Genomic DNA, 24,922 nt, shown 5'->3' on the forward strand with positions numbered 1-24,922 from the left:
ACTATTTGAGGAGATCGTTATGTTCTGGATGGGAGTCAGAACCCATCATTGCAAGATTTCTAAAGGACCTTTAGCTGAGGGAAGGAGAGACTTTAATCAGAGTTACTTTTTATTTTGTAAAGCTTTTTCTTTTGCCCAGAACACTATCATCATTAGTAGCAAATTTTTCTAAAAGTGTCTTCAAAACTACATGGCACTCACAGTGCAGAGTTTATGTCGTCAACATACAAGTGAGGTTTGTAACATTTTTTGAAGTGCCTAAGTGCCTCCGTTAACAAAAGAGATTTAAGAACCTAAGAGCCCAGATCGGCCTCTCAGTTCCTGCAGCATAATAGGTTACCATGTGTCAGCTAAATAGCAATACTTGTCTGTGCATCTGTTTTCAGTCTGTGGCAGCTCTGAACTTACCTCATAATACGAGAGGTTTAAATTAGGTCAAATTACATTGCATTTGTATCCACACAGACATTTACTGCCACCCAGCTTAGGCACAACCTCTGGTAACTTCTGGCTGGACAAGTTGCAGTAACCTGACTATGTGTTTGATCTCTGAGTACCACTCAAAATCAGCAGGGCTTAGTAACAGAGGCACTTTTGAAAATTTTACTCAGAAACTGGCAACCGTGTGTGAAACACCTCATCTCTTATTTAAGGAGATCCTAGCAATTTTAGGAATACAACAGCAGACAGCCTGTAACAGCATGATACTTGCTAAAGCAGCTGCAAATCATCACATAATCAATCTGGCATTTGTCTTTATGCTACATTATGTGATGAAACATCTACATATACAGGTTTACTTCTTGAATTTGCTTTAAAATCTTCTCTGTGGAAAGTGTGTAATTTGTGTAATGACACAGCAAGGACAAGGACTCTTTAGTTCATCACAGACCCACTGAAAATCCCAGTCAAGAGGCAGAGCCCAACACAATGACTCGCAAGGAGACTTCAGCCCTGGGGATTTCCCGATGCAGCTGCTGTTTGGGGCACAGGATGATAATGCTGGAAACAGAGGGCGCTGGACAATTTGAGCAGTAAGTTGCATGTGTGTGGGTGGCTGAGGCACCAAAACTATCTGGATATGGCACAGAAAAAGGTTGCAATTTTGAGCAGGCATTACAACATAGATACGTTTTACAGAAAGTTGTAGAAGAGCAGGGAGCAGCGCTATAGTCACTGGGCAGGGGCTGAGCTGTTATTTAGAGTTGGAGGCTTATACCAGCCCCTTCTCACAAACTATGCCAAGAGGCCTCCTCCATTTCATGCAGCAGCCCAGTGCTTAGAAACTACTGCATGGGTGGTATAAGAGTGCCTTGGACTTATTAGTGTTTGTATTCATGGGGAGGGACAAGCAATGCCCTCTCCAGGGGCTAGAAGTAATAAGGAAGAATTAATGCAATTCCCCAGTGGTAAACCAAGGCAGATCCACAAGTCTTTAGAAGCTTCTTGTACTTTCACTCTTTGTTTACAGCCTGGAGAAATGCAGTTATGCTACCAGGTGGCTTAGAGACTTCATCAGACAAAAAAGTTTAATAATATAAAAACAAGCCCTGAACTAGGGAGGGCAAAACATTCTTCACATAAGAGCTGACAGGCACAAGACCAGGACATAGAGAAGCAGGCCTGGGGGAGCACCTGAGATATTTCAGAGCAGCCAGTATTTCCATGTGGCTGGTCACCCATGAGTTGCTGATTGTTTTTGTGACATGTTTCTGAAATGCTCTCATTCTGGACAATTAACACTTTGCTTTAAGAAAACTGACCAGCCCTGCTATAACCCTATCATTGCTCGGCAGACAACAGAGCAACAATGACTGAAATAAACTGAAATGCCTGTGATCTGTGTGAGTAAAAAAAAGTCTGTAGAAATCATCAGAATGTGGTTTTATTCAGCGATATCTTATCCTAGAAGAATTTCCTTTTACAGATACAGTCCGGGGTTATTACACCCCTGCCAGCTCTATAAGCTTTGGTGGTAGATTACAGATTTTCAGCAATTCCCTATTGCCTTTTCACTTTGCTTGGCTAGATATCCAGCTCCTGGGTTTGCCAGTGGTCCAGAAATCCTGTATGAATGGCCACTTTACCTAAGTGGCTGATTCTGCTACGCTTATGATGTGCAGCCAGCCTGCACATTCACACGTCGAGTCTTGCATCTGCTACTTGTTGAACTTGAAGTAAATGCTCCAATCAATTGCCCTTGCAACTGGACTGAAATCAGACCTTTTTGGATTGCCAGTAAAGGAAGGCCTCATTATAGTATATAGCACATGCACTTTCCAGTTCAACCTGACTTCAATTCTCTACTGAAATGAGAAGGACTAAATATGAATGGATGCAAAGTGAACATCAGAGTATTGTGTAGATTTTATAACTGACCCTCTGTCCGTGTTGATGAAGCAGATTAATATAAGCACAACAGATTTAGAAATGGGGAAACTGATGGAGACATTTATGTCTAGTACCATATAGGTGCTTAAGTTGTCAGGTGAACACTTAAAAGAGAAAAAAAAAATCATTCTTTTTATGAAACTAGTCATGTGCAATGTAAGGAGAAGGCCTAAAGTATCTCATACTATCCGGAAGCTTAGCAGTCCTGCTCAGTGGCTATTTGTAAAAAAAATATTGTTCTAGTCCTGCGTCCCAAGCTGCACAGGGAATCAATGAGAAGAGCAGATAAGAACTGTGGAGTTTCTAATCACTGCTTGTGTTTTCCACCTCTAAGCCAAGCTTCTGGACTAAATATAAAGTGAGCTGTCAAGTAAATGCACTCACGCCATATGCTAGAAACATCACAAAGCTTTGTTGGCCATATAAATGTCGCTGCACATGGGAGCAATAACTCTTTCTTTCAGATCTGTGAAAGACAGAAAATCCTCCCCTTTCAGGAAACGGCCATTCTGCAAGGGCTAGAAATATAACACTTTCTTTTTTTTAAAAACATACTATCTGGCCCCTCCCCTTCTCAGAGCTGTTTTTTTTAAAGTATGAACTCTGAGGCTTCTTATGCCGAGATTTTAGCCCAGAGGAAACATCCCTGCAAATGATACAACCCCTTACAGATAGGAGTCCTCAACTGGAAGAAAGCCCATCTGGCCAATACAGTGATCGCTTCAGAGCTCATAGTGAAGTGTCTGTCAGATTTTCCCTTGCACTCTCTCTCCTCCATTCCTCATTTTCAAGGTATGACATTTTGAGAATTAAATTCAGGAGAAATGATCTGTACAAAGTTGGGCGGTCACTGCTTTTTCAGATAACATAAGATCTTAAGTTAGTGGTATGTCTCCATATTCTATTTCTGACTGCAAAATGAACTGAAGGCATAAGGACAGTTGTCTCAGGGTAGGAATAATTTGCTGTTTCGATTTAAGAGCAACTTTGGAGGCTTTAAAGTAAGTTATTGTACAAAAAAAAAAAAAAAACCATGTCAAAAGGAAGCCCGCACCTTAGAAAGATTGCCTGTACCTTAAAGATGAGTGACAAAGATGCATATATGGGGCAGGAACTTTTATTTATTTGTACAACACCTTTTGTGACAAGATTAACTAATTTCTGACCAGGACTCTTAAACGCAGTGGAAATACAAGCCGACACTAAGATACACTAAGGTGGCCATAAGCAGAGGGAGGGAGCTCAGCTTCCTCTGCCTTGCCAAGGCTTTTTCTGGCCAAGTAGGGGCACGTGGGGAGGGCAGGGCTTTCCCACCTCCCCTTCTCCTCTCAGGTCATCCTGGGACATGTTTCCAAAGTGTGACTGTGTCCCTAACGACACCCCAAATGACTCGGGCCAGGGCCACCGCCACTCTGTGTGGAACTGGCATCTACATATTTCTCTTTAAAAACAGTTGGCTCCCTGCAGATGGGAATGAATGAGGCCTAATTAGCTATGGTTTGTGTCCCATGACTGAGCAGCTTATATGTCAGAGAAGGCACCAGCCCTGCCTGAAACCCTTTGCGAGGTGGGAGTGTTTCTGGGACCTTGCTCCTGCCAGACCTGCCGAGCTCTGCTGGGAGCAGGGGGAGCTATTCTGCTGCCACCTTTCCCTCGTGCAGGGCATGTCTCCGAAGCCTCAAGGACCTTCACGGGAAATTCTTCTCTGGGGCAGTGGTTGCTCACACTTGCCTGCAGTTGGAAAAAAGGTTCAAAAGTTGTTCAGTGTGGATGGGAAGGAAGGCAGGCAAGCATGCACACAAATGGAGTGGCTGTGTTTGCTTTGCTTCCAAGGAAGGCAGATGAACAATTCAGTGTTTACAATTGTAAATGTTATAATTGCAAATGCAGTCATCCATGTGGAATAATATGAAGGAGAGAACTGAGGGTCATGGGATGAGCTGGAAGAGCACAGCACAGTGAAAGAGGGGGATTCACAGCTGGAGTCTTCAAGTTCAGCCACCAGTGTGGTTATCATTAAACGCTGCAAACAGAAGCCAAAACGGGATCATGTAATAGCACAGCTCAGTTTTTAGAAGTGGTTTGGGGTTTTTTTGTTTGTTTGTTTGTTTGTTCAACTAGCATCTGACCACTGTATCCTTATCATGCTGGCCTAAATCTACTTTGCATATAAAAACTCCTTAGCAAAACTCTTGCCCTCTGATCAAAAGGGCAAGCATAGAGAAAAGGTTAAAGCGCAGGTTATAATACATGCAGCTCCAGGGAGTTCTGTGTTGCATATGCGTGTATATAAACAAAATCCTCTCTGTATGATGCACTGACAGTAAATAAGATTCATGAAGTGTCCTGGTCAGGAAGCAGCACTGCACTGACGAACCTGCCTGGTGCTCTGTGTGCTGAGCAGCGCAAAATGCCCAGCTGCAGACTAGAACCATCTCCCAGGCAGGCCTCCATACTAGTGGCTTTGCTGAGCTCCAGAGCCTGCAGCCATTTTTTTCACATACTGAAAAAATATTGTGAAATCTTTTAAGATTTTTCCTGAATAGTGGCATAAAAAAGGGATTATGAGAGCCTCACTGCCTGGTTGTTTATTACTTTACTCTCCTGATGTGGTCCCCGTGCAACTAGCTATTAAAGCACTGCTGGTGCCGCAACGTATCTTTCCGGACACAAAAGAGAGCTGTGCTTTGTTCTCCATCCTCATTACTTTATGCGGTTTCAGCAGACTTGTCTTTCCCAAACCTTTCTTTATATTCCTGTTGCCTCCCTGTGCATAGGTACACCTTGAGACCCAAGGTCTTCTGCCTGTCTAGTACCATGCAAGGCAGAGTTACCCTGGGGGAATCTGTCTAAGCATGTTTGGTGGCCAAGGCTGATTAAGCTTGTTTCTCCATATGAGCGGCTGTACAGCGCCTGTGCGGTATCACTGAACAGAGCTGCACTGCACTGCTTGTGGAAACTCTGAGACTGGGAGTCTGTCTTTAGGCTCTGCTTCAGTATTTTTCTCCCACAAATTCCTTCCTGGCCTTATTCTCCCCCTCCCTCAGTCCTTTTTCCCTGTTCTGCTCCCCATTGTTGGCAAAACTTCCTCCTTTGCTGCCTAGACCCTAGTGCTTGGATGTATTTGTGCTCAGCTACCTGATTATTTTTATTTCCTTTCTTCCTTCTACTGATTTTGCCATAACTGAATCCATGTGCTACATCTGGGGTGGATGGGAAGGCTGTTTTTCCAATGGCTTCTTTCCTCTTTAAAAGGGTGGTGTTTTACAGAACTCAGCATGAGAGTTTTGGTGCTGTCTAGAAATTTCCACAGAACATGTTCTGTATCATTTCATTACCACTCAGCTATTTACTGGTTATTATTAACAAATTTGATTACGGTGGGTCAAATTGTATGTGAAATATACAGTGTTCCCTTTCCCTCGTTCCGCCAAATAGCTATTTGTGCCAGTCATGTACTGCGCTCCAAGCCAATGACAGTCCCAGAGCTGCCAAGAATGCAGCTGAAGCAGGATTCTCCCATGTTTTCAGCTTTCCACTTGCTCCCCAGCCAATGTCCTCAACTTGCCTTCAAACTACCAGCTCCCTCACCCCCATGACCTGCTCGGCCCATGAAGTGCTCTCCTCTTCATCCCCAGCCCCTCTCTCTGGATGAAGCAAAGGAAAGAAAGTGGGAATCTGGGTGCAGGAAAAGCAGACTTCCATGCTAGCTGTGCACAGCACCCACTGCACCAGCAAGCCTTCCTCCGCTGCCGGTCGGCACCAAAACTGTTCATGCGTCTCATTCCTGCAATGCAAAGGTGGTTAGTCACCTGAGCGTGTTTCACAGTTGTTCTGCCTACAGATAGCAGGTGGCCATACCAAGATAAGCTTTGCAGCAGTTCTCCAACTGTCGATGCCAGATGGTGCTTCTTGGATGGATACAAACACAAAGCCAACTTTTTCCTCACTTGGCTTGACTTCCACAATCTCAGCTGCTATCACAGAGCTGAAAGAACATATCACAACGACTTGCTCATTATACACCATGCATTTTACGCATGGTTTTTTATTATTATTTTTTAATGCAGATGCACAAAGACTTCCTGACTGATGGCTAAGCATGACTTTGAGGCCATGTGAAAAACACATCAAAGCTTAGCACATTGATTAACTTCCCTGAATCCTAAATTTGTGTATAGCAGAGAGGAATTCACCCCATAGCATGTAGGGAAGCTTCGTTTTTTTAGTAGCAGAATGATCTATCATCTCAAATACCCAGGAGGGACTGAATAGTTGGCCAACGTGATTGGTGGCACCTCTGTTTTGGCCTGTTTTTTGCCCCGTGCTGATATGTTGCTGTGAAGTGGGGTTGGGCATGAATCCTTGGGAGTGCAGTACCAGCCTTTTGCATCCTCCCGTGCATACAGCAAATCTGCAGCTGTTCTCATCTCATGGGTGATAGTAGCGTGTGGCCAAGGGCAGTGTGTCTACCGATGAAGATGGAAAGGGTTGAAGGATTCTCCTTGTGTCCCTTCCTGCAGAGGTTAAGAGATTTTCACACAGGAAGTTAAGAGAGTGTCTTGATAGTTAAATGAAACCTCTCCAATGTTAATTCAGCCTTCTGGCTGACATTTTGACACAAAATATATAACGGAAATCAGCATTTTAATTTCTGCAGTAATTGCCATAATTCAAAAGTATTGTTCAGAAATCTTCTATTACTGTCTGGAGTGGTAGTTTTTATGGTGTCATATACTTTTGCAGTATGGACAAGTTACAGTTGCCATGGGAATATTAGCAATGAAATTCTTGAGTTCTCTGTGCTTAAAAATCTCAAATGAATTATAAAGGAGGTTTATTTGCATTTCATTTCCTTAGTTAAAGACAGAAAAGAGAATTCCCACAACTCTTTGTGACAAAATTTGCCAAACAAAAACACCTTCATGTTAAAGCTCTGTTTCATTCTTTTACCAACAAATCTCTCATGTATCACTTTTTACTACAATGAGAGTAAAACTTTCTTTTGGATAGGTCTCAGGAAATGCCATGCCCTTCCAGCCACTATCATTTTCCCACTGATATTGGCTCAACACGAGCTCTGGAAAAGTGAAATTGTGTTCAGGATATGGAGTGAAAGCCCTGCAACCTGGAATCTATTGCTAGTTTTGAGTAACCTTGAGCAACTTCCCTGACTTCTATTTTTTTTTTTTTTTGATTTTTGCCTTCTGTAAAATGAAGCTTTTGCAGCTTATCCACCCTGGTGTTTTTTCCTGGGTCTACTCAATAGTGAGTCTAGAATGCTGTTGGAAGTCTAGATGAGGCTGAGGTAAGGAATTTGAAAATGCAAGTTAGTATTTATTCTGTGTGAGTTGATTATGCCAGAATATGTAGACATCAAAGCTGCTTTGGGGATTACAAAGGAAATTTTTTCCCCCAGGAAGGTATCACAATTTTCTATTTGAAACCTATGGTTCCCTCCACCTCAACTCCCACTTCTCCTTTCCCATTAGCACACATTGCCTGGTGTTCATCAGGATCCTCTTCCTCTTGTTCGGTGATACAGTCCCCACCATGCATATTACTGAAAGGTTTCATGTCCTTATCTGTACACTGAGATTTAGCAGTATCTCGTGAGAGTTTCTTAAATTCTCACAGCATTAAGTGGGAGAAGAGTTTACTGTTATCACAGTCCAATGCTGTTTTTGTTTATCTGGGAACTCCTCTGTCTGAGAAAGATTTTTGGAAAGTGTCTGAAACTTTCAACCTGTCCCCCCACAATTAAAATTAGCTTTTCACCTCCATTTAGCAGGACAGTAGAAAGGTCTCAGGCCTGAAGGCAACAGGCAACCAGAGGAAATCAGTACATTTTTTTCATAATAAGAGAATAGTTGTTGGAGCAGAAGCTGACCACAGTACAGCCAGAATAGTTCTTTCGAGTTAATCTGCTTCCCCTCTGGACCTCATTCCACAGAGCAGATAACAATAAAGGACTTAACAACAAGCAGTGTTGTATTCAGAAATACACTGTAAGCTTCCATGTGTATTTGAAGAAGACCGTAACAGGAACTGGAGGGTCTGAGTTAACATCCCTACAGAATAGTGTTGGTTATGTGGGCAGAAAAATCTCAGATTGAAGTACGTAAGGTACCTAATGACCCATTATTCTCAAAGTTGTAGTTTACGGGCTAGGTGCACATATGACAGGAGTGCACTCATAGCAAAAGCAGGGTATTGCAGGGTTTACAACTGCAGTATAAAATGTTATTTTGCACTCAGGAAAGACAAAAGGTTGTGTTTCTATTTCAAACATTTTTAGATGCATGTATGAAGTGTGCGGTTATATTAGTGCTTTGCAGTCTTTGAAAACTGCAAAGCCAGTTTTAGGTGGAAAGTCTCTACAGTATACAGCTGGGGATTGTAGGGATGAATGCAGTGTGTAAAACAATACAGAAAGTTTGGGAGTCACAACCACTAATCCTTGGTTTGTCTGTGACAGGGGGCATGAGGTTCCCTAGGGTAATTTGCTGTTATTATTGTACAGTGGTGTAAGGGTCGCAGATCCAGGTAAATGGGTTGAAATGGGTACTTGATGTTCAGCCTAGAGGTATATAGATGTGTAGAGAGAGAAAAGACATGGGAGCTGTGATCCAAGGTCACAAAGGAGGCTGAGAGCCAGAGAGAAATGGTGGGAAAAGGGCATAGGTTGAAGGTAGTTTAAAAGGTGAAAAAGACAAAATGGAAGAGGGGAAAGAAAGTACAAAGCAGAAAAAGCATAAAGTACAGACAACAGAGACATAGAAAAGGTGGAAAGCGTATAAGACAAAATAGAGTAAGACTGATTAATGAATTACCTAGCCATTAACAGCGACCAAGAATAAATGATAAGATATTGAGTAAAAGGTGCCTCCAGTCTCTTCTGTCTTTCTGAGTTCTCCGTTATGGACCCTGGCATTTAAGAAACTTGGATGAATTTAGGAGGCTGGACAGGAAACTGTTGAAAGTAGGTGTTTCCACCAGCTCATTTCTACCACTTGGTTTGTGCATTAATCACCAAGTTTTGGAACCAGGAAAAGAAGCATTCATTTTGAGAAGAAGAAGAGGCAGGGCTTGGGTATGAAAGAAGAGTTTGGATGTAGCTGTACTGGGAGACGGATCCAGTGATCAAATGTGAATTGAAAAAATACAGAAATACTTTACCCTTCATTAACACTTTCCAACTCATTTATCCCACAGTGCTCTACAGATATGTAATTGTGACTATGGGACTGACCCAAAATTGATTCAAGCAAATGGGGTGTCTTCAATGAGCTTTGAACTGAAGTTTCTTCTCTTTCAAATGAAAAGAATACTTAAGATTTAACAGCTTGGGTCTGATTCTTAATAATACTTACAAAGTTTATATTTATATATTTTTGTATATCTATATATATATTTTATGTTTTCCTTTTCTGAAACTAATATGATCAAAAAGGTAGAGGGGATGTTGGTTTAGCATATGTAAGTAGGACTCGTTTCTGAAAATGTCAAACAGATTTACGTATGAATTAGTATTTGAGAATAGTCAAGGTAGAATAAAAAGAAGAAAGAGTAGTAAAATATGACTGAATTATGCTGTGAACAGTATTGTTAAATGAGAAGGGAATACATGTTGATAGTCAGAGGAGGAAGCATTTCACCATTCTGAGTTCTTGAAAAATTCTTATTTCTTAGTTTTGAATCGGATGTCATTCTTCCAGTCACTCCCAAAACATGTCCTATACTGGATAGTGTTAATATACCTTTCAGTTCAGAGAATATGGATTTTCAATATTGACCGTTATCTGAATTCCTAAATCTCTAACTTTTCAGGGTTCCACTTACATCTACTCAAGTGGACTAATTTCACGAATGGGGTTTACATTGTTGATTGCAGCAGTGAAATTTGGTTCACTGTAGTAGATCCTTGGCTAATACAGCTTCAGTGGCATTGCTACATCTCTGCCAGTCAAAGGTCCGACCCATAAAGTAGCAGTGGGCTTAGTCCTCTACAAAATGCTGTGTGCCCTTAACATCTTGTAAAGTTTCTGGCAGCTGTGTTAGCCTGACCTCTTACAGAATTGCTTAGCATCTTGAAAGACTGAGTCCTAAAGTGACTTTGTAATCTACTTTTTTTGGCTAGTTTGCTTTGTCCGCTGAAAAAAATCACAGGAAAAAATCATAAAAGTTCTGTTACAGTCGGAGATGGGACATAAATGGAGTCTTTAACTGACCCCATCCCCTCTCCCAAATTTAATGATTCAAATAAAATGGAATGACATCCAAACCACCCTCAAGTTGTTTTTGTTTTTTGCAAAACCAAAACCTGAGTGATGAGGTTTTGCAAAATTCAAACGCAGACCACTCCAGTTTGCCCTTTATAGACACGAGACTAAACTCAAAACCGTTTATCTGGGCGCTCTATCCCCTGTGGACTTTGGTGGTTTGGCTAAAAATGGAACCTGGATTTAAACCATCCCTGATTTGGGTTTTACAAATCACAACCTGACTAATGTAGGTCTTCAAAACCAAAACCATAACATGGCCTTCTTGTTCCATCCCTAATTAAATTGAATGCTTTGCGTCCAGAGCATTATGAAGACTGAAATGTGCAGAAGAATATTATCAGCATAAAGCAGCCTTCTATTTTTTATTCCCAGTGAGCCTGATCCTGAAATCACAAAGCCATCTTGCCTGGTTAGACCATTCTTGCAGGCACTTGGAGAGAGACTTCTGCTTTGAAGAGGGCTATTGTTGCTTTCATTGAAAATACAGAACGAGCTTCCATTGAATTCAGGAGCAATGAACCCTTTCTCACTTCCTGTATTTCCTGGGTACTTTGTTATGCCATATAAGTGCAGGTAATCCAATCTTTTCTATTTCAGGAGGGGCTGAAATTGAGCAAAGTTGTTCATGGTTCCTGTTATCCGAAGAGAGCAGACTCTTGAGTTACAGTAAGGCTTTTTCATCCTCAAACCTCACAGAACTCCGGTATCAGAAGAAACACAGAATACTCCCTGTATGGCATCTTTCGGCATTTCTTACAGACTCTACCATCTTGCCATTCTTCCTAACAGAGTGACTCTTGGCACAAAAGCAGCCTATGCATCTTCTAGGACAGTCCTAGAAGTCTTCTAGGGTACGTCAAGTTCTGCAAGGCTTTTGTGAAAGCCTTAGTGTATCGTGGATTTTTTGCTTGTGATGGATGTATGTTCTTTCTTAGTTTCAGTACTTTCTATGCCTTCTTTTACTGCTGTGAGCAGGGCTCCAAACACAGTGTTTTCCAGCCCCTAGCCTGTGGACTACTTTAAAAAGATTAGGAAATGGTAACTAAGAAAAACAACCCCAGTGTCAAGGATTTAATGCAGCATCATGTACTCTGCCTCTCCAGCATGACATTTTAGAGGGTCTGCAAATAGTGAAAAGTCTGAAAACCACCAGCTGAGTTCGCAGAGAAACCTCCTGCAGTTTTGGGAAGAGAGGGCAGTGCTACAGGGAAACCAGCTCCACCCTGGCTCCGCAAGGAAACAGAGTGGCCTAGCTCTCTCCCTGCAGAGACCTACTGTTTTCTTAGTAGCTATGCTAACAAATCAAGAATCCTTTTTCTAGTTTTGTGGAATTGTTGCATGCTCAATACGAGCTAATGCTTCACTTTATTTATTTAGCTGGATCCCATTTTCTGGTGTTCCATTTTTTTGTTTCATGCAGGTAAATTGTTACTTCTCTGTTAGTGTTTTGCTGTTGTTGATATTCTCTGATGATTTCTTTTTTCCTGTGTGGATTTCAATAGGTCATTTAGAAGGAGTAATTGCAAAGGAGAGATTTTTAAGAACAGCACAGGCAGATTAAAAACAAAAACAAAAACAAAAAAAGCACGTTAAATACCAAAGCTGTGACTTAACAGCAACAGTTTTCACTGTCTACTCCAAACGCTAAGACTTGCATCCTTTTTGCAAAGCTACTCTGAGGAGAAACAATCACAGAACTGGAGCAAGCTGGACGTTTTACCAGATAGCTGGCACAATTACAATTATACCACAAGTCAGCTTGGACTAATAAGTTGAATGAAACTCAAAGCCCAGTGTCTTTTTTCGCTCTAAGCAATGACTTTTATCCAGTATGCTCTCTTAAAAAGAAACAGGCTAAAATCCAAGGACAAAAATGCAATCCTATGTGCCTAAAGTTAAACAACTAAATCTATGCGGGCCATGCCCCCCTACTCTGCCCTCAAGCCCCAGGGGAGGGGATGTTGTGGGTTCTTTCTCTCTTTTCATCCACAGTGCAGGGCAGGAGGAAGAGGGAGAGTTTTGTTTCATGAGAAGAACAAGCGAGGGATCTTCTTCCTTTCTCCTCTTCAAAGTCAGGGAGGAAGAGGCAGCTGAGGTGGGGGTAAGGGAATGGAGGGAGGTCATGAGAGAGGATTGTACCTTTCCTTTGGCATCATGGGCTCCCTCCAGCGAATCCCACCACTTTGTTGTTAAAACAAGTAAAACTTCCTTCCGATGCCTCTTACCTTCCTGTTGACCCAGACCATCTCCCTCCTGTTCTTCATTCAGTACCACCAGAATATATTGTTCTTCAGCCATCCCACCTGCTGGACACTTTGCAAGGGTGGGGTGGAACAGTAAATGTGCATGCCTTATGTGCGGGTCTCTGTAGTGCTGCACATCTGGGTGAGATTAAACAAAGCCGGGGCGGGAAGCACCAGTACAACAAATAGTGTGAGCCATAAGAGCTCAGCCTCGGTGCATATGTTTTCAATGCTAATTTGAAGCAAACCTTTTCAGATTCATGCTTTAGATTTCATGTCCTTTTGCAATGTCTAGAAGTGATGTAACCCCATTGCCTTTCATCCTTAGGACTATACTGTTGCTTGGCCTGCTCTGCCCAGGCTCTTTATACAAAACCTTACGGTTAGCAATGCTGACATGTTCCAGTCAGATCAACCTCCCCATACACCTCTTTGTCAGGCTGCCACTAGAAATTAGCTCCAATGTGGAGCAAGTTCCCAGCCCCAGAAGTTTATGAAGGGGGGAAAGAGCCCAAACTTGTTGAAAGTGCCTATACGGGCTTTTATACAGCTGCTTTGGAAGGGGCTGGGTATGGATAGGTCTGAGTGCTGTACTGCTTGAGCCCCCGGCAAGTACCCTGGGCTTGGCTTCTCCTGAGCATGGCGAGGACTCTGAGCCCGAGCAATAGCTGCAGCAGCGTGGCTGGAAAGCAGCAGAGTTGCAGAGCTGTTTCTCGCTCCAGCTATCTCACAGCATTGAGCTAGCCTTTGTAACCTAGGAATAAGTTCGGCAATCATCAAGCCATGTAAAAATATGAAAAACTTTTCAAAACTTGCTGCTCTGGAGTGAAAGCAGTGTACAAATATTGGTGGGTTATGTAATAGAGTGCACTAAATCTGGTAGGTTTGATTTAGAACAGGCTAGATAGATAGAATTTTTTCCACTTCTCTGCCCTCCACCATAAAGTCCAACCTTTTAACAAGGTTAGGATGAACTCCTAGGGAGACCTTCTGATTCTGTCTGCAAGCTCAGTTCCCTGATTGCCCTATAGCTCTCCTGGTGTAATTTCTACGTAAGAGCAGAGGTGCTGAAGGAAGCACCATCAGCTGAGGGAAAGGAGGATGAGGACAGTCATCCTGAGAGATATTGATGGAGCAGGTCAGAGAGGAGAAGTTTTAGAGTTTAGGCACTGAGTTTTTCAATGAGAATAAATGACGTAGGAAGAAGACACCTGTGAGAAAATTCCCCTCTGAAAGCGGTTGTGGTAGAAGTATTTTCAACAAGCCCATGCTCCAGACCTGCTTACTGCATTTGATTGAGTTGCCATGTAAAGCTGAGTTCTAAAAAGTTGTTAAAAGCATTCCTTCTGAGACGAGCTATGCTTCCTCCCGTCCTGCTGCCAGGAAAACAGGTTTCCCACTATCAGATGCAAAACCTTTGAGGCAAAACTGGCTTGAACTATAAAGTTAATAACATGTCCATAAATAAGTGAATTATCATCAGACATTTTGGTGGATCTCTTAAAGTATTTATTTTTTAGGGGTAAGTTGTGTAATGGGTTTTCCTCAAACCTTAAAGTTTTAGTGGGCAATGAAGAATGTGGAGTGGAAGCTGCTTACCAGATGTTCCACAGCCTTGACAGATAAAAGGAGGTTGTTTTTACGAGTATAAATGGTGATATAGTAGTCTGCACTGTGTAAAATACATATTTTTATTAAGTCATTATGCAGTTGGACAAATAATTTTCCATATTTCACAGTCATAACCTGTTTGACTTGCCTCATCCATGCTGAATTTTTGCCGGTTCTGACTGCTTCTTTTTCACCTTACGATGCTGGGAAACTTGTTAGAATTTTTTTAAAAATTTCCTTGATTTTATTGCTTTAGTTATTTAAAATGACATCATCTTTTGAAACTTAAGATTAATCTAATAAAGCTAATCTCATTAATAGGGTGCAAAAATATCCCAACACTCCAAAGTGATTAATCAGATTGGGGAAATTGCTTACTGCAGAAGATATACTCAAAGGTAACAGGATTCAGTTCTAAACTCCTATAAACGATCTTGACTTTGAGTTCAGGAGTGCTGCACTAATTTACTAGCTGTTGTGGAGCTGGTCCTTAGAGTAGAGCAATTAGTATAAAGTGGGTGAAAGTATTTAAAGCAGCAGAACAGCAAAAAAGGAAAAGTCTATTTTCCCATATGATCTACCATCTGTTTAAAAATTTTCCATACTATGTTCACAAGGTGAAAACCTTGAATTCTTGTTTCTGTTTTCAGATCATAGTAAATAAATAAAACTCAAGAAGCAGGTAATGTGCTCTTGCCAAAAGCAGTTGGGAGCTTCCCGGTTATTCTGGTCTCAAACAGGATTTCCCAGGAGTTTGTTTCCTTTTTGAGGCTATGGGTTTAGTCTGGTTGTATGTGCTTCTCTGTGTGCAGTTGAACCTTTTAGAGCCTTTTGGAGAAAAAGATTTGAGAAGCAGGAATGAGAAAAATATCTAATTTTTCTCAAACCCCACCCTAGGCTGAATTTTTTGTACAGCCCTATATTATCAGGATACCTAATTTTTTCACTGTTCATAATGCTTCTGTCTTACATCTGTTTTGCACAGATGCAGCAGAAGGATGTGAAGTCTTTGCCTTGATCTTGCAGAGGAGGGATAACAGGAGCCTGAGCAGACAGAAGGTGGTAAGTTTTTGTATTAAATCACCTCTAACAATACACATAAGCTACTTGTTTTTATTAAGCGTAGGAGTCAGGTGGCTCACAGCAAAAATCATGGGCAGATGGACTGGTCTAGAATAACTGAATCCCCTGGGCTTCTGGCTGCAAAATAGAGGTTATTTCTAGAACTGAAGCTGAACTGAGCGGTACAATGCTGAAGCATTTCTAAAAGCTTTCTGCCTTTCTGGTTATGATCAGGAGTGAAAGCACAGGTCCTGAGACACTATTAAAAATCCTGGGCTGCATCAAATCCTAAAAAAACAGCTGGTAAAGCTTGCTTCCAAAAGATTTCTAATCCAAAGTTGTGAATTCTGTAGCTTTGGTTAGACCAAGCTTTGAGAACTAATCACAACTGAATCTGAAATTAGAACTGTCAGACTTGCCTGTTGCTAGTGCTATGAATTAAAGTAGCGTTACCTCTATCAGAACCTTGTAGCCTGTATGACATCTAATAGAAATTGCCAACATGCCTTGCACCAGAAAAGAATTATTCTGATTTTAACATTGTGTGACCACATAGTTTGTTTTAGGCTAAGGGTTTAAATTAATTTAAGGTAGAAATTAAGACAAGGTAATCCAGTACTGTGCCTTAGCTGGCACAGCATCTAAAGCACACCATAACATGTAAACCTCACATGTTTTGAAAATAAAGCTCTAGTTCCTGAATTCAAACGTATGGGATTATACTCTACAGTTTTGACTACATACTATTTGTGAGATTTAAGCATCTTCTGTGTTTTCTTTCTTTTTTTTTTTTAAATCTAAATGAGAAATAAAGCCACAGAAATAAATAGAGCATTATTCTTGGCTTTGATTCAGCTTCAGATCCAAACCTTGAATCCTTGCTGAAATGTAACAAGTAGGATGTAAAATGCTGCTCTGTTGAACTGTCTTTGGTTAGAATATGCTGCATTTTACATCGATCAATGCAGTCACTACCTGTGACCAGAGATTTTTATGCATGACTAATGGATGTGTTTTAAAAATCCAAGGCTGTTCAATAATTTGTTACCTGGGTAAAAAATATCAGGAGATATTACTGGACAGTATAATCTACATAATTCTAAGTTCATGCTAAGAATGAATGGAAAAAAACATGAAATGAATGAGTGTTAAAATAACACTCAAACTGGTATCAGAGTTATATTTCGGTAGGAAAAAGTCTGAGCAACAAAAGAATTGTATTTGTAGTTTGAGAGATCTGTAAATAGTATTAGGAAAACACAACTGCTTTGAAATTACATACTAAATGACCCTAGGGCAAGACAGTTTGTTGGCATATGATTTATTAGAAGTATCTCATTTCAGATTATTTTTCTTTTTTAGTCTTCTGTTTTCCTGGAGTTGGGTGTGATCAGCTTTGTGCAATGTCCCCAATCTTAATGTCACACATACAGCAATAAGGCCCTTAAAAGCAACAGTTGGCATACTGTGTAAGTAATTTTTTATTTTTTCTAAATATTCCTATGAAATAGTCCCTTTGCCTCTGTTTCATTTTAGAAACACAAATTCTTCTGTGAAAGATACATCCACTTCTGCATTAGAAAGTGAGCAAGGAAAGTCACGTGTGCAGAACAATTTAGTATATGAGCAAGACCTCTGAGCTAGAAGGCTGATCTCATTTCACACGCTCCCCTGCCAAAAACGTTTAGCAGGACTGTGTTTGGGTCTGAGTCTAGCATGAGGCTTCACTGGAGAGATGTCTGGCAGCTCCCAAAAGATCACAGGGGATATCAAAACTCAAGCAGCAAGATCCTCCTCCACAAGTGTAGTAATTAGATAATATTTTCTTACAATCCTTTGTTGTCACTGTTTACTCACTGACTCCATGTCCTGCCTCTCTAGAGAGTACATCCATTGCTCTGAGATACTTGCAATTACCGAAACACCAATGTGTTGCTTTTCATATTGCTCATTTACTGAACTCTACAGATAGTCTTCCCAGGGCAGCCTGGAACATGTTTCTTCTTTAGATAAAAGGTCCTCTGCCATGTCTAAAATCATTTTTCTAAGACCTTTCCATAAAGCCCAATTCTTTGCTGCTCAAGCCCTTTTAGCTTGTTCAAGTTCCTTGAGGTATAGCAAATATTTTCCCTGCCTTTCCCAGGAAATGTATAGTCTCCTGGATCCCTACCCTGCAAGTCTAGTCAATGCTGTTATGAAAGAGTCTCACAGTTATCTCAGGCCTAGAGAAAACCGTGATCCAGCCTCCCAGTATGAGGCCATGCATGGAACATGAAAAAAAATCCTGACAAAATGTCCCCACAGTTAAAATTTCCGGTGTTTTCTATTACCCAAGTACCTCCAAAAGCTTGGTCCCAGCTGGAAACATGTAGGCACGCTATTGTCTGTACAGGAATTACATAGGAAATTCTATACATTGTAACAAGAAATACTACCTATTGTGTTAAATTTAGGTGAAATTTAGGCTTTGTGGACCTAAGTTATTACAAATGGTGAGTCAGTGCCATGGCATCTCGGGGGTTATTTTGACGCTCTGTATGCATAGACAAAGCCTTGTCTCCTAAGGTCAATACCAAGAGTGCAGATGAAGCAGCATTCTGGGTTTTTCAGTATTAACTGTTTCCATATAGCTCAGGTGCTGCTCATACTGGCCTCTTCTGTGCAAGCACCAAAGAGTAAATTCAGTTACCGTGTCTCCTCCTGGAGTGAGGTAACCAGACATCCCAGACTCCCTGCTTGGCCAGAAGACCTGCGATTTTTAATAGCCATTAAAAATATATTTATATTTTGCTGTTCTTGGCTGATCTTCTCCTTTCATGCTGATTAACAATGCTCTGATCTTTTACTACTCCCTTTTAGTAACATAACAGCCTTCCAAGATGGAAGAAGGCCATGCTATTCCTCTAGCCAGTGTTTATGTACCCTGTAATAATTTTTCTTCCATGGTTGCTGCTTTTGCTAGTTTATTCAACAACCTATTCCATGCATTTTATTTTAAATGTAAAGGCACTTGTCTTAATTTTCCAGAAGATCTTTTATTTCCATTTACTTTAGAGATTTGGCTGTTGCTTCTTTGTCTGCAATACCTGCAGACATTTAATTTACCAGTTGCAATTTTATGACATTGCTAATAACGTCTCCTTTTTTTCTAACTGTAATATCCTCTGATATGTATTCTTCTGATTAATTTCAGACTTTTCTTTTAACATGGAGCAGCATGGCGTAGGGAGTAGGTAATGCGATAGGAAAACTTTTGCCACTATCTCACTTCTCCATGTCTAGACTGGGAAAGTTAGCAGAATGTTTTTGCATGAGAAGGGTTTTTTTTTTTTTCATTTGATTGTTCTAATTTGATCCTCAAAAGTGAGTTTAATAGCTGTCAGAGTGTGACGTTGCTAATGAAAATGAACAGATTGCTGTTCCATTCTACAATAAAAACAAGCGTATGCAGTGATCTTATTAGAGGAAAAATTCTGCAAGTGTAATTGATATTTTCCTTTCCTGTATTCTATTTGTTTATAGTGCAGCAAAACAATTTACAGCTAAAACAATTGCATGTAGCAGATGGATTGTTTCAAATGAAATAAAATTTGTTTTTCCAAGTGGCACACTGTGAGACCTGTTGAAGATTTAAGTAGCAGACACATATATATGGATCTCTTGAATGTGCTTCTTTATTAATAAGAAACCCTACATGAATGGAAACTTTTGAAAATGAACCGTAATCACAGAAATGCTTCAGCTTTTGCAGGTGGGCAGAGGAAATTCTACTGAAGTGTATAAATCACTTAAAAATGTCTTGGCTTGCAAAGCTTCTGAACTCTGCTCCCTGGAGTATCAAAGGATTATGGGTGTTATGCAAAGAGATTGTGGATTATGGGTATTAAATATTATGAGGGGACACATGGCACACACACGAAGAAAACCTTGTAGAAGAAGAGATTTTACAGAGTGGAAGATTTTTAGTCTCCCCTTCATAACTCGATGCCTTTATAAAAGAAAAAAAGCAACAAATAGTCCTCTGCCAAAATAGGTTGCTCTTTGGTATTGCTGCACTTGGTGTTTTATCTCATATTTTCCTGGTTCAGCTTTGGATCATTGGTTCCACTTAGGTTAAAATTTGCTGGATCTCTGACGCTTTTGTTCTTACTACAGGAAGAGTTATATTAGTGTCTCTGTTAATGTAACGGCAAGGTCCTAGTGTATATCTGTGTATGTAATAAAGATGCTATGGGAGAAAGAGGCAGAAAAATGACCAGGAATATTTTATCTCTATAAAAACACTTTTGAGAAAGATCTTTGCAGTATGTTTGAGCCAACCCAATTGGCAATAACCCTAACTGCATTTGGAGTCATTTGATGGTACTTACCTGAAGCTAGAAAGCTACTCTTGTGAAGGTTTAGGGAGGTTCTATTTCAAGGGCAATGGCCGTTTACAACAAACATGTGTATTCTGTTTTTAGTAATCACGGGCTTGTTTTGTGTTCACAGAACATCTGCAGGGTCTGAAGCCTCGTTTTGCTAAACATCACATGTGCACATAGCAAGCAAGAGGTCTAAAGGTCTTACAGGTCGAAACAGACAGTTGAAAGCAGAGGAAAGGGATCCCTCCCTGTTTTACAGAGAGGGAATTGAGGTTCAGATACTCCAGAATGCTTCCTGCTTTGTGCACCTCAACCTCACGGAAATCAGTGTGAACTAAACACCTAAACATCTTGACACCTGGCCTGGGAATCTGGGGAATGTCGTCATCGACATTTGGCTGCTCATGGCAAAGAAGTGTAAGGGCAGCAAGCAGGGGCCTGTTTTCAAGCTGTAAGATTACTCTGCTCCACTGGCATCACTGAAGCGCAGAACTATTTCTGAGAGGCACTCCTGTGCTCTGTTCACAAGGCTGTGCTGTTACCTAAACTCAAAATTGACTGTCAAAATTGAGCTGAGTGAAGACTTGAAAGACTTGAACCAAGACAACTTCTTCTGTACAGGAATGAGCTTTATTCATCGTGAATAAATCTCACAGGATCAAACTTGTAGATAGTGAAAAGTAAACGAAATGTTAGCAATCCACTTTAATCACACCAGACAGTTATTAGTAACAGAGCAGGAGGAAAAAAGGAACAAGTTATGCTGAGTATCTTCCCTTAAAAAAAAAAAGTTTAATAGAAAAATTATTTCCATTTGCTTGAACTGCTCTTTTCCTATCCCGCTGTCTTCATCTTTCAGCTGCCAAAGGCAGAATGATGTGATTCATAAGACTTTTTAATTGAAATTGTACACAGCCAAATCATAGGGCTGCTGCTCCCTTGGAAGCTGGTAGCAACATTCCCATTGATTTAAATGGGAGCAAACAGAAGTCTATCAATGCCTCGCAAAACGTACATCAACCTGGGTGATCCAGGAAAGGGCCCCTTACATCTGTGGGACCATGCCCTGATTCATGTCCTGCAATACCTTACCTTACTGGCTCTTGAGTACCTGTAGATTTTGCAGTTTCATCCACCTTTATTAAGAGTCTGTTCCTCTGCCCAACTGACTTTAACTTCTGATATTTAGCCTATACTTGTCTCCTCATTGTGTCAGGCTGTTCCTGCATGCCTTGTACCTTCTCAAATGAGTACTGTTTCCCTTAGTATATTCTGTATATGGGAAGGTCTCACACAACATCTAATTTGAATTTTTTAATTGTTTGAAAGATTACCACAGTGTAGATCCCCTTCTGATCTTAAATCTCATGATTTACCTACTCTTCTATGAATATTCATCAGTTTTCCCTACCCTAAGTGCATCTCTATGTAGAGTGCTGGCTGTATGACTGTAGTCTGTAGGAATGAAATGCCTGATCTGAGATGGTGCTGAACGGTTTGGTGTGATCCAGCAAAGCACTTAAGCATTGCTCACAAATAAAGTAAGTGAGTAATTCCAGAAGCAAACGACAGCGTCAGTCCTTACATGCTTTATTACTGAGTGGAATTCAAAAGAGCTGTCAGCCTCCAGCTAATAAATGGGAATGTTTGCAGTGTAGCTGGCAGTACCAGGGCTGTCAGACATACAGAGACCAGGGAGACCAGGCCTGTCTAGCAGAGCCTTTACAATGTTGACAGAAGGAGATTTTTTTTTTTTTAAGAGAGATGCTTTCCTTAGGTGTATGTTCAAAATCTACAGCTGGAGCTAATTATTTTGTCTCATTTTAAATATTACTGAGATGCCTGGCTGATCAGTGAGCTTGCTAGAGCGATTAGTGATCACAGATGGCAGTATAGATGGGTTATCGCCTCTTTTGCCACTCAGGAAAGACACTGAATTGATTAGAGCCGGAGACTGAGGCTCTCCAATTCAGTAATTCTCAATCTCTTCCAGACTGCGACCTCAAGTCATAAGAAGAGGGAGTTTCAGGTCTCTGGTCCTAATAAAAGAAGGATGTTTCTTGCACATGTGTATGTTTCCCTTCAGACTTATCACATTCAGTAGATTGATTTTACTATTATTTGTCCACTGAATGGATTAAACATCTGCAACAGAGCAAACATCATCTCTTTCACATTCACTTATAGTGAAGTCCTCCATGGCTTTGTAAGCCAGTGATCTCTAGATCTGCTTCACTGCACTCTTTTGCACCTCCCAGTTTGAAAGTAGCCTTTCCAGATATTTATTTTCTGCTAGGTTACCTCTAAATCTTATTTTCTCTCTGGAATAGAAAGTTCATCCTTGCTGATTTGTGGAGATAGTTGGTTCGTGTGAAAAACAAAAGATTTTGCAATGTTAATGTGAGTGGGATGTCTGAACATAAATTAAGTTTGATTTTCATGCAGAACAGCTAAGTGTACACTCAAATCTTACGTGATAAGTGATCTTTGCAGTGTAGGCAGATGTAATTCCTAAAGCCTTTTTGATGCGATCGGTCAGTTAAAGTGAAACAACCAAGTCAGTTCTGCTAAATCCTCCATCCTCATACTTTCGGTGAGCAGGGCAGGACAGTGTGCTATTGCAGAGCACTGCACTAAATATCTGCGTTTATATTCGCAAATGTAGATGCACTGCAGAGCAGCAGATTTGCTCAGTAACATGTGGATACTGCAAAAGGAATACTATGTCTCCCTAACGAAAAGTTTGTTATAGGCAATCCATATGTTCTTTTTGACAAACTTCATTCCATTTTATAAGTGTAATTCAAGCTATTTTGGTCAGAGACCTCACTACTCCATATAGTCAGGTCTGCTGCCTCTACCCACAGTTTCCATACTGAAAGTTATTTTTCCTGGTTGCTTGTCCCGTTTGTGATGCAGAGCCCCAAACTGAGGACATCTGAGACGTAGACTCCTCCTATTCAGAAGGAGGAGGGTTGGCACAAGAAGAGTCCAACTCTTCCCTGTTCTTCCTCCTAGCCCTTTTGGGACTGAGATGTTTACAGAGTGGCAGGAGCACCATATATAGCAGCATATAATGATTAATATTCATTTATGCCTCTCAGTGGCACAGAGCTAGAGGAACCAGAGCTTGTTCTCTCTGGCATCAGCAGCACTGCCAGTGCCACCCTTTCTCCTCGTTATTCCTCCTCAGGGCTCTTTCTCCCTTTCTCCCTGTAACACCAGTGGTACTACAATTGTGCTGGAACAACTCAAGGCTTTTTAGCCTTTAGCCTTTAGTTGTGAAATTATATAGACAGATATCAATCTCTTTTGTCCAGGTATACTCTCTCTCTCTGAAACCAGTACTTCTCCAACCGCCTGCTCTTAATGAAGTAAATAAAATCTTGAAGGGGAGGAGAATGACATTATTCTTTGTCTAAAATCCTAAATCAGTTCTCAATGAGCCATACATTAAATTGATGTTCTTCTTACTATCCTAAATAGTGTGACATTTTTTTTTCTGGTCTGCTTAAATGTAGCAACAGATCTGTAATTGACAGTAGTAAACCACTGTCTCAGATCAAATGATGGGTAAAATGCAGTTTGGCCTGGAAAATTTCACAAAGGCTTTCTTTCCCCTCCTCCCTCTAAGTTTTCAAATGACGCTGCATAATTGACATTTCCCACTGGATAATAAAACCCTGTTCAGCTGAGATAAGTTTGATGTGAGAGAAGAGAGCTGTGAGAGCGATGAGAAAAGGTGCCTCTTGTATTTATACTAAAACAATGCTCCAAGGAGTTAAACAAACTAAGAAATTCAGATCTCGCCAACATCTGTTTTGTATCAGCAGAAACCAAAAGCTCATAGCAGTCTAGCTGGATCATTACGCTGTGTCTGTACATGTGTGTGTTTTAACTTCTCTTGACATTACCTGGGCGATCACTAGACTAGAAGATGCCCCTGTTACTTCATACTTCACACACACAGACGCACACATAAAAACCCACATTAGTTGTATTATCTTCATCTGCTTAACCTCCTCATCTTGTTTATTGACAGTACAGTGAGCTCTGCCATTTCTTATGGTCCGTCAGGTCACCTAATGTAGGTACCTACGTCTTCCACTAAGATTATAGCAGACCTTTAGGAAATGTTAGGTGCCAGTTCGCACTAAGCCATCTCATTGTATGTCTTTCTCCTGAGGACAGGTGCCAAATGGGAGAGGAGGGTCAGGGAGATGCTCCTTTCACACAGCAGCGGTCATGGTACTACCACGAAGAGCAGGACGCCTTGAATGTTGGGTGCCACTCAGCTGGACAAGAAGCGAATTCATCTCTTCATCTTGCGTAAGCACCCTAACTGTCAGGCCATGCTGTATCCCATAGGAGAGCATCTGCTATTCCATCTGTTGAGGGTGAACCACAGGAAAAAGGAGCAAGAGACATCTTGACTTTAGCCAACTAGTTAGATTGCTTGATTAGGAAGGGAGAAAGCTGGGCGTTAGACCCTGCTAACTGGGATGAGTGTGCATTTTCCTTGAGTTTGTCATTGGTTTGTTATAAATTAAAGAAGATCTAGAGCAGACCTGGAAGAAGGGAGTAGACCTTTCAGTCCTCTCCCCAACAATGAACGCCCTAACCACTAACTTGTAATCATGTTCCTTGTTGCCTTTTCTCTGAGTGCCTCGGTAACTCTTCCATGTCCAGCTGTGCTGGGGCTCAGCTTCAAGAGGAAGAACAAAGTACTCTTGATCTGGTGGCCCTTGCACCCTATAATCTGATGGTCAAAGCACTTTGTTTGGAGTGAGTGGGCTTAATTCCTTTCAGGCTGATCAGTCCCTTCTCCTTCCTACTTTGATCCTTTACTATCCAAAAGGCAGACACCAACACTAATTCTGACTGTCTTTAGCTCTTCATGCTTCTCCTAGAGACTGGTGCAGTGTTTAGGTGCAGTATTCCTGCACCAAAACTAGTTTGCAGCAGA

General features: G+C 41.1%; 1 long non-coding RNA gene across 1 annotated transcript; it reads left to right on the forward strand.

The window, feature by feature from the left end:
- The first annotated feature begins 15,521 nt into the window (after positions 1 to 15,521).
- LOC138066741 (uncharacterized) lies at positions 15,522 to 24,641 on the forward strand. The gene is made up of 3 exons (XR_011140194.1): positions 15,522 to 15,592; positions 16,955 to 17,061; positions 24,148 to 24,641. It is a non-coding gene; the product is annotated as an uncharacterized lncRNA (long non-coding RNA).
- Positions 24,642 to 24,922: the final 281 nt, after the last annotated feature.

The sequence above is a fragment of the Struthio camelus genome, chromosome 3, assembly GCF_040807025.1.
Source record: "Struthio camelus isolate bStrCam1 chromosome 3, bStrCam1.hap1, whole genome shotgun sequence".
In the NCBI taxonomy this organism is placed as follows: domain Eukaryota; kingdom Metazoa; phylum Chordata; class Aves; order Struthioniformes; family Struthionidae; genus Struthio; species Struthio camelus.